We start from the raw sequence: 9793 nt of genomic DNA on the forward strand, positions 1-9793 counted from the left end.
AAAAGTGATATTGTGCCGATGTGTGCTTTTGCCCTGGGGGTGACTTTCACCCCCTTTTGGGGGTGAAAAAATATATGTCCAAAATAAGTCCGGAAATGGGTAAACTGACTAATTTTAAGTAACTTTTGTTCTATAGGGCTTTTTCGCCAAGTCAACATTTTCGAGTTATTTGCGAGTGAATATGTTCATTTTTCAACAAAATAACCATATTTTTAGACGCTTTTTCGCAAATAACTCAAAAAGTAAGTATTTTGTCGAAAAAAACGTTCTTAGCGAAAATATAGCTTATAAAAAAGTAAAAAAAATGGTGTACGCGTTAGGTCTCTGGATCTCGTAGAACCGGAGTTATAGCCAATGAAAAATAGATTCATATTTACCAAATTTCAAATAGAATATTTCGACGTGAAATATCCAAAAAATTAAGTACTTTTTGGGGAAAACCCCTTATAACTTTTTTTAGAGTGTTTAAAAAAATCTTTATTTTTGTTTTTACAAAAAGTTTCTATCAGTAAAGTTAAGCAAGTTACGCTCAAAATAAAGTTGGTCCCTTTTGTTTTTTCAAAAAAAAAAATCGGGAAGACCACCCTCTAATTAGCAACTTAAATGAAATTATTCGTTACCACTCCAAAAATTATTTTACTTATGTTGTGTTTATATGATCTGTAAGTTTCATCGATTCAAAGTGCTTATTTTTGAAAAAATTTGGTTTCAAAGTAAAATTTTTAAAAATTAAAATTTTGAAAAATATGCTTTTTTGTTCAAAATAACTTAAAAATTGTTAGAGATACCAAAAATCTCGAAAAACAAAAAAAAGTCAGATTTGCTTTTCTGAATATCATGTATTTTTTTGTTTTTCTGTTAGACAAAAATTGATTAAGATTTGGTGTTTCTAAATTTGCATACATTCGTGATCAGTGACTCGTTCAACCCATTTTAACTACAGCCCTTTCAATAATAAGGACTTTGTACCGATGAAACTTACAGATCATATAAACAATATATACACGAGTCAAGAAACTTGTAAAGTCGTAACGATTAAGATCATTTAAGATACTAATTAGGGGGTGATTTTCTCGATTTTTTTACCAAAACCAAAAGGGACTAACGTTTTTTTGAGCGTAACTTGTTTAATTTTGATGCTAGAAATTTTTTTTATAAAACAAAAATAAAGCTTTTTTAAACACTTTAAATAAGTTGTAATGAGTTTTCCCCGAAATGTGCTTCATTTTTGGTTATTTCACGTTAAAGTATTCCATTTGGAATTTGACGAATATAAACCTAATTTTATTAGCTATAACTCTGCTTCTACTAGGTGTAGAGACGTGATATATATACCATTTTTTAAAAAATTTTACAGGCTATATTTTTGCTAAGAATGTTATTTCGACAAAATACTTACTATTTGAGTTATTTGCGAAAAACCGTCTAAAAGCGTGGCTATTTTGTTGCTAAAATGAACATATTCACTGCCAAATAACTCGAAAAGTATTGACTTAGTGAAAAAACTCTATAGAACAAAAGTTACTTAAAATTAGCCAGTTTATCCATTTCCTGACTTTCTTTGGACGAATATTTTTTCACCCCCAAGAGGGGGTGAAAACCACCCCCCAGGGCAAAAGCACATATCGGCACAATATCACTTTTTTCTTTGACTTGTTAGCTATGTGTATGCCAAATTTCATGTCAATCCAAGCGGTTCTTTAAAATTTAGAGATTTTGCAATATTTTACCGTTAAAGAACGGACTAAACAGGAATATACAAAGAATGGGATGGAAATAAACCTAAAGAAAACTGAATAACTAATAACGGAAAATACAGAATTGAAACAGCTGGAAATAGACGGAGGCAAACAAATCATAGGAAAAGATAAGTACAAATATTTAGGTTTCATAATATCAAACAAAGGAACAACTGAATAAGATATAAAAAAAATAGGCTAGGACAAACAAGAGACTGCTACGAAAATTGAACCCGGTACTGTGGGATAAGAACATCGGTGTAAAAACAAAAGGAAGAATATATAACACCATGACAAGAAGTATTTTCACTTATGGGTGTAAAACTTGAACAATAAATAAGACACCAAAAAAATAAGAGCAACAGAGATGGAATTCTTAAGGAGAAGCTGCAAAGTAACAAGAAGAGATAGAATCAATAACATAGCGATTGCAAATAATGGGAATGAACTCAGATATAATAAATAGAACATAGGACAGAAGAGATTAACCTGGTACGGACATGTCAGAAGACCAGACAAAAATCGTTGGATAAATAGAATACCAGAGTGGAGCCCGATAGAAAGAAGGAAGAGAGGGAGACCCCGAAGATCTTTCAGAGATGAAGGGGATGAAGCACTGTAAAGAAGAAATCCGCAGGAAGGGGGCTGGCAAAACAGAAAATCTGGAGAGAACGGTTGAGTGAAGGAATACAGTAAAAACAGTGGAAATCCTTAGTATATAAATATAAAGCTAACATTTACTTTATTCCTGGTGGCTAACATAAAAATTGAAAAACACATAATATATTGACGACCGAAGAATAAAAGCATCTAATTTTGCATAATCTTCGCATATAAGTTTACATAAAATAAACGGTAAAAATAGCAGTAAAGTGTCAAAATTAAAGATGCAAAGTTATGAGAATATGGACATACATAAGTGTACTTAATAGGTATGTGGTTTGGTGAAGATGACAGAAGACATTTTATAGCGGAAAATATTTTAGTAGTTTCTGAGAACAGACTTGAGTGATATATGTATACAGGGTGTTTGGTAAAGAATGAGGTTAAAATAGACCGATTTAAGCTAACTTACCTAAATACAAAGTTTATAATAACCGAGATACAGGGTGTCAAAGTTAAACTTTTTTTTATTTATTATTAAATATTTCCTGACAGGCATGAGATATTAACACTAAATTTGGTATGTGGGGATTTTTCGGGACGAGAAAACTAAATTCTGTACCAAAAGTTATGTGTGCCCCAGAGGGCGCCACATACGCCTTTCAGCACTCATTTAATACGTTCAATCCTTTTTATCCGTGACTTCGTATAATTTTGACATTAAAATTTTTATTTCCCTATTAGTTTTACTTAAAAAAGGTGTACCTCTTTCATCTCCCTAAACTCAACCGTTTACGAGATAAACGCATTTTAAATCTGCGGTGCAACATAATTTTTAGCATAATATCATTGTAGTTACACCAGAAAAATAACTTAAAACCATAAAATTATCCAAAAATGTATCGCAAATTTCTTCAAATGGAATTTGCGATGCAATAATATAAATTTGAGAACTGGCACAATTATTATGGTTTTAAGTTATTTTTCGGGTGTAACTACAATGATATTATGCTAAAAATGATGGTGTATCGCAGATTTAAAATGCGTTTATCTCGAAAACGGTTGTGTTTAGGGAGATGAAAGAAGTATACCTTTTTTAAGTAAAACTAATAGTAGAATAAAAATTTTAATGTCAAAATTATACAGAGTGAGGGATAAAAAAATTGAACGTAATAAATGAGTGCTGAAAGGCGTATGTGGCGCCCTCTGGGCAATAAATAATTTGTTGGTAGGGAATTTAGTTTTTTCGACCCAAAAAACCCCACATACCAAATTTCATGTTGTTATCTCTATCTCGTACCTGTCAGGAAATATTCAATAATAAATAATAAAAAAGTTTAACTTTGACACCCTGTATCTCGGTTATTTTAAGCTTTGTACTAAGGTAAGTTTAAGGGCGGACCATGGGGACCATGGCCCCCTACCGAGAATTAAAAAACATAGAAATTTAAATATTTGCAGTTCACAGGTTTTTAGTTTCAAACACATATTATATGTAAAAAAACAAGGGATAAATATGTCTTCTGAACTATAATTGAACAAAAGCAATAACGAAAGCTTCAAGAATGACATAGGATGTTTTGTAAATTAAAATGTTGATAATTTTACAAAGTGCCAATTGTTAGATCGACCTTGGTAGCCATCAAAATCGTATGAATTTGCATATTCTGTACACAAAAAGCATAAAAAAGAAATGAAGAGTTATACGTGTGTTACCATCACTTAGAATAAAGTTGGCTGGTACTTTCGCACATTCAAAAGGGATTGTTTTGCAAGTATTGCGTTTTATTTTTCTAATGAAAAATATGGTCACAATAAAGGGATGACAGCCCAAAGCCTTGTCACAAAACCTTTAAAATATTTCGCCAAACTCATGGGCCAAGACGGAGCGATAAAAACCCATGAAAAAACATCATACCACAAGGAGTGCGTTCAGGTTGGGCTGGATTTTCTACAAAGTTATCTCAACCCGCAAAAGTCAGTCATTAACCAGACAGACTTTCACAGGTCTACACAGATACTAGAAAGTAGGGAAAGACTTCGACCAATAGTAGAGTCTATAGTGTTCTTAGGTCGATAAAGTATTCCTCTAAAAGGCCATCGTGATGATGGCCTTCTGCTTCTAGACGTAGATACTGGACATAGCAATGAGGGGAATTGTTAAGATTTAAAATCGCATCAGGAGATAAGACTTCTAAACAACACCTATCCAAAGCATCTTTCCGAGCAACATACATTAGCAGCACTAGTCAAAATCAATTGGTAACATGTTGTGGTGAAGAAAGATGAACAAATAATGAATAAGAGTCAAAGTGCAAATTATTACTCTGCCATATTTGATGAAATGACCGACGTATAACACGTGGAACAGCTTTTTCTAAATTTAAGATACATACACAATAACAACATTCATGAAGAATTTGTCAAGTTCATTGACGCTTATGAGAACATAAAAATAATTAGTGAATATCAAGAAAGGGGGAAACAATGCCTGACAGGAGAAGCATTGGGAAAAATAGTATTAAATGTGTTGAAAGAACTGCCCTTGGATCCGAAGGAATATGTAGGAGTCAGTACTAACTTTAATAACGATAAGCTTTGAATGTCTCTAAGGCACTCAAAAGTGTGTGAAAAGTACCTTAAAACTCACCATTGTAACCCTAATTTTTAAAAATTACCTCCAGACCTCCTGGTACCCCTCCCCAAAAAAGTTCATGGCCCCTCCCGAAAATCGGTCCTGGATCCGCCCTTGGGTAAGTTAGCTTAAATCGGCCTATTTTCACCTCAGGAACCTGAGGTTAAGCTATGGCCCATTCTTTACCAAACACCCTGTATATTATATTCTTTATCTATGGAACAGACATAATGAACGACCATGGAGAAGTTGGTGTGGTAAAGAAATCGAAGACGCAATGTTTGTAAGAAACTTGCAAGGGCAATGAAAAAAATATATCTGCAAGCGAAATATTTTTATTTCCACTCTGCATAATATGTAATAAAAATAGAATGAGAGATCAAAAAAATTAACTGTCATGTACGTAAAATATCTGCAACTTGATTAATTAATTTTACGCGTTGGTTCAATAAAATTTTATATAGAATAAAATCTGGAATAGTTATCGTTATCAAATATCATTTTTCAACTAAAAACTATTAAATTTTTCAATATGACTGGAATAATTGTTATAAAACCTTCATGTAATTTTAAATTAATATTTATAGTTTTTATTACAACTTTAAATTAATGAAATTTATTTACATAACACAAATAATAATGACTTTATAACAACCTAATAAAATCATGAACGATAAGATTAAATAGCAATATCGAACCGATTATTAAACAATAGGAACGATGTAAACTTACCTTTGTGTAGTGTTTATTCCAAAAGTAGCCTTCTGATCACGAACTGTAAACTTGATATCAAAAAGAGAGAGGTAGATTCAACTGAGAAGCAGCACCTTGAGTCTCAAAACCGGCTTGAATATCAATTTAATTTCAATAAACGCCAGTAAAGTGACGCACTGGTCAAAATATATAACGCTGGCATGCGCTAATAAATCACAGATAGCTTGATAATGTCGATATGTATTTCAATATCAAAATCACAATTTCTCTCTGTTTGTTGAAGTGCTTTGGTTGGAGGTATTTTGTGTTGTGACACTCTGACGATAGTTTTTGCAAGTGGGGAAGACCCAAGAACACATCTAATTATGTTTTTTTTTGAGAGTTTTATGTAATATTCAGTGGCGGGGACAATTATGATTTTAACCTCTCCTTTTTATTTTATTTTATGTATGTGTTATAGTCAAACCCCGAAGTTCAGGCACTCCTAGGTTTGACTAGTGACTAGTCAATCCTAAGGCCTCACTAACGTTCTTAGTCAAACCCCGAAATAAATTCCATTTTCGGCATTTGACTAGTCAAACCTAGGAGAGACTAATTTAGTTAGGCAAAAGTCGAAACTTAATTTCGTGAAATCGGGCTTTGACCAGTCAAACCCCTATCAGGTACCTATTCAAATATAACTTTTTAAATTGGCTTTAATAAAACGTCATTTTTTAATTTTAATGCTTATTGTTTTTATACTGTCGCAATTAAAATAAAAAAATTCTTTATTCTCACATGGTGAAATATATTTATAAAATAATTATATATATTAAATTTATAATTATAATTATAATTATAATTATAATTATAATTGGACCTTTAATGTTTATATAATTTTGACGAGGATTTTTTATTGCAGTAACATTTTATAAAGACTTGACCCACTTTAGAATATTTTGCACTGATTTTTTTTAGAAAGAGCCAAACGTCTGACACGTCTTCCTAATTATTGAGAAAATTCTTTTTGCATTCTTGTATTCGACTCCTCGAAAAAAGTGTGTTGATTGTTCATTGTTCCGTGTTTCATCCCTACTCTGTATAAACCGGCAACGGTTTTATGAGACTTGTATGATACCCAAAACAATTCGAGCATCTCCTTTATCAAAGCTGAGAAAATAGTATGGTTAACAGTTAAAGTTTTTCCGACCGTAATTGGCCGAACATTTTTATTCAGTTAATTGTTTCATAACATTAGCTTGACCACGAAGTCTGATGTAGGAGCACTCAATATGTACAACCTGATACAAATTATTCACGTGTGTGCCAGAGCTCTCTTTTTTTTGCCTCCTCTACATATCATCAGACGCGTCTGCGGATGCATCTGCGGATGCATCTGCCGATGTATCTGATGCCTCCTCTACATATCAGCAGACGCGTCTGCGGATGCATCTGCGGACGCATCTGCCGATGTATCTGATGCCTCCTCTACATATCAGCAGACGCGTCCGCGGATGACATCCCCGTATGCATCCGCAGATGTGTAGATGGGGTAATTTGGTCGTCTGTTGTTTATTTTTTGCATCTGCCGACGCGAAAAATAAACAACAGACCACCAACAGACGACCAAATTACCCCATCTACACATCTGCGGATGCATACGGGGATGTCATCCGCGGAGGCGTCTGCTGATATGTAGAGGAGGCATCGGATACATCGGCAGATGCGTCCGCAGATGCATCCGCAGACGCATCTGCTGATATGTAGAGGAGGCATCAGATACATCGGCAGATGCATCCGCAGATGCATCCGCAGACGCGTCTGCTGATATGTAGAGGATGCATTTTTGCCGAATGCAACAACCACATCGAAGAAATAATCTCAATTATTGAACAATTTTCTTCCTCTCTTAGTAACGACGGTCCAGGGGATTTTTCAGTATAGTGATCTTTAGTTTTTTCTTCTATTGAAGTATCTCATTTCATAGTTGACATTACATTCCCATTTCATATTTTTGAGCTAAAATAAAATTTTTATATTAAGCTGAAACGTTTTTATGAAATTTTTTAAGATTCTAGGCAAAGCAAGGCGCGTACACGGTGTAGTGCACTGTATAGTAAAACAATTGATTTAGTCTGCAAGTTATAAGAGAAACATTATTCAAATGAATAGTTAAGTAAATCTAAAATTACAGGACTTAGTGAGAAAGTTAAGGGTATAGGGGCAAAATTTCGCGCCAATTTGTTTTAAATGCATTCATTTTTTGCGCATCCTGAGAAAACTAAGAAGTATTTTTGAAAAATTTAAACTCAGAATGAAAAATTGCATTATTACCGAGGGCCAAAAGTCGCTGAAAACTTCTATGTTTAATTTAATACAAAAACAGGGGTGAAAAAAGAGAAAATTCAAGTGAGATTCCTAGTTTCAAATATCTTACTCAAATGAAATTTTTTGGTTATTCTAAGGGACTTTCGACCTTCGGTAATAATGAAATCTTTCATTCTGCGTGTAAATTTTTAAAAAATATTTATTAGTTTTCCCAGGATTTGAAAAAAATAAATGGATTTAAAACACATTGCGCAAAATGTGTTTTAAATCCATTCATTTACGCCCTTAATAGTATCATCAGTATCATATTGCTTCTCACCAGATGAATTGATAGCGTTTTCTAACTCTTCCTATATCTGAAGAACCTTATTATCGAATCTGGCAGTGTACAGTACAAAAGATCTACATTTGACCGAGTCTGTCAATCGCTTCTAGGATCGCCTAGTCAAAGCCCGAAACAGATTATTTTTCCTTCGACCTTTGACTGAAAAGTTAGGCACTCCTAGGTTTAACTGTCACTTCAACATCACTTCTGTCAAAGGCCGAAAATGGAATTTATTTCGAGGTTTGACTAAGACCGTTAGTCAGACCTGAGGATTGCCTAGTCAAACCTAGAAGTGCCTGAACTTCGGGGTTTGACTATAACATGTGCATATAGTACTTAGTAGGATATGGCTCCGAGAGGAAAAAATATCGTGTTCTGAGAAGAAATCATCCTGACCTTGATATTATAAGAAACTACAAACACCAATTCCGAATTAGGTGATATATGTATGTATTTTCAGATAGAAGTTATACATACAGTTGCCTGAATCATTTCAAAGAACTGTGTCACGTCTGATAAACACTCAGCGGGATGAACACCGACCAAGTTTAGTGAATGTACGGCACATGGTACAAAGGTGGTAAATTCGCATTTCTCCTTCATTCTTACTTGTAGACCAGAATATTTGAAGCGTTGTCATAGTGTTATCCTCTACAATATTTAATAGGAATATCATGCCTATCTAAAAAAATAAAGACGGTTTCAGATTTCCTCGGTATAACGAATCTGAGGGGTCTGAAAAAAATTGTTATATCGGGAATTTTTCAATAACGCGGTTCGTTATATTGAGGTTAAATGCGGCCAATATTCGTTAAAAAGGGGTTCTTAAAGCCGAATTCAAACCTCTATATAACGAATTTCTCATCACTTAACCCAGTCAAAAAGCCCTGTCACATCAGCATTGTATCCACGGGCCAAGTTTGTCAATTTAGCTTTCCAATCTTCGCAAGTTACATCATCCACGGCAGCACTTTCGCCACAAACTTGTTTGAAACTAATTTCGTGCCTCTTTTTGAACCGATCCAACCAGCCATTACTGGCTCGAAAGTCTGCTTGCACTAATTGTTCTGCGAACTGGCGAGCCCTTTCTTGGAGCATGGGACCTCCAACTGGTACATTTTTATCCCGGAACTGTTTAAACCACTTAATATCAGCTTCTTCGACATCCTGTAGCTCACCTTGCACCAAGGGAAGGGGGGCGGGAAGCAGGTCTGATTGTTTTCATGTGTGGACTTGGGGAGATATCATGGGTTTCGGGTTTGCTACGCTAGACACCAGTATAATTCTGTATAATAATCTCAAAAAAGTTTATTATCTGATTTTTGTCGTCTATAATGATTCCATTTTTACTTTTCATTCGATGTATTTGTTGTCGGCCTTTGTTATTTAAAGTTTTTAACACTTTCATACTCTTGTTTTTTTCTATAACACATAATCACAATATATTACACAGATATTTTAATGCAAATT

At 33.9% G+C, this 9793-nt stretch overlaps 1 protein-coding gene across 1 annotated transcript in view; it reads right to left on the reverse strand.

The window, feature by feature from the left end:
- LOC126888144 (phenoloxidase-activating factor 2-like) overlaps positions 1–6024 on the reverse strand; it is a 43469-nt gene extending 37445 nt beyond the window's left edge. Inside the window, exon 1 of the mRNA XM_050656149.1 lies at positions 5710–6024. The gene's annotated coding sequence lies outside the window, so the exon portion shown is untranslated. The remainder of the gene's footprint in view (positions 1–5709) is intronic.
- Between the last annotated feature and the right edge of the window lie 3769 nt (positions 6025–9793).

The sequence above is a fragment of the Diabrotica virgifera genome, chromosome 1 (assembly GCF_917563875.1).
Source record: "Diabrotica virgifera virgifera chromosome 1, PGI_DIABVI_V3a".
Taxonomy (NCBI): domain Eukaryota; kingdom Metazoa; phylum Arthropoda; class Insecta; order Coleoptera; family Chrysomelidae; genus Diabrotica; species Diabrotica virgifera.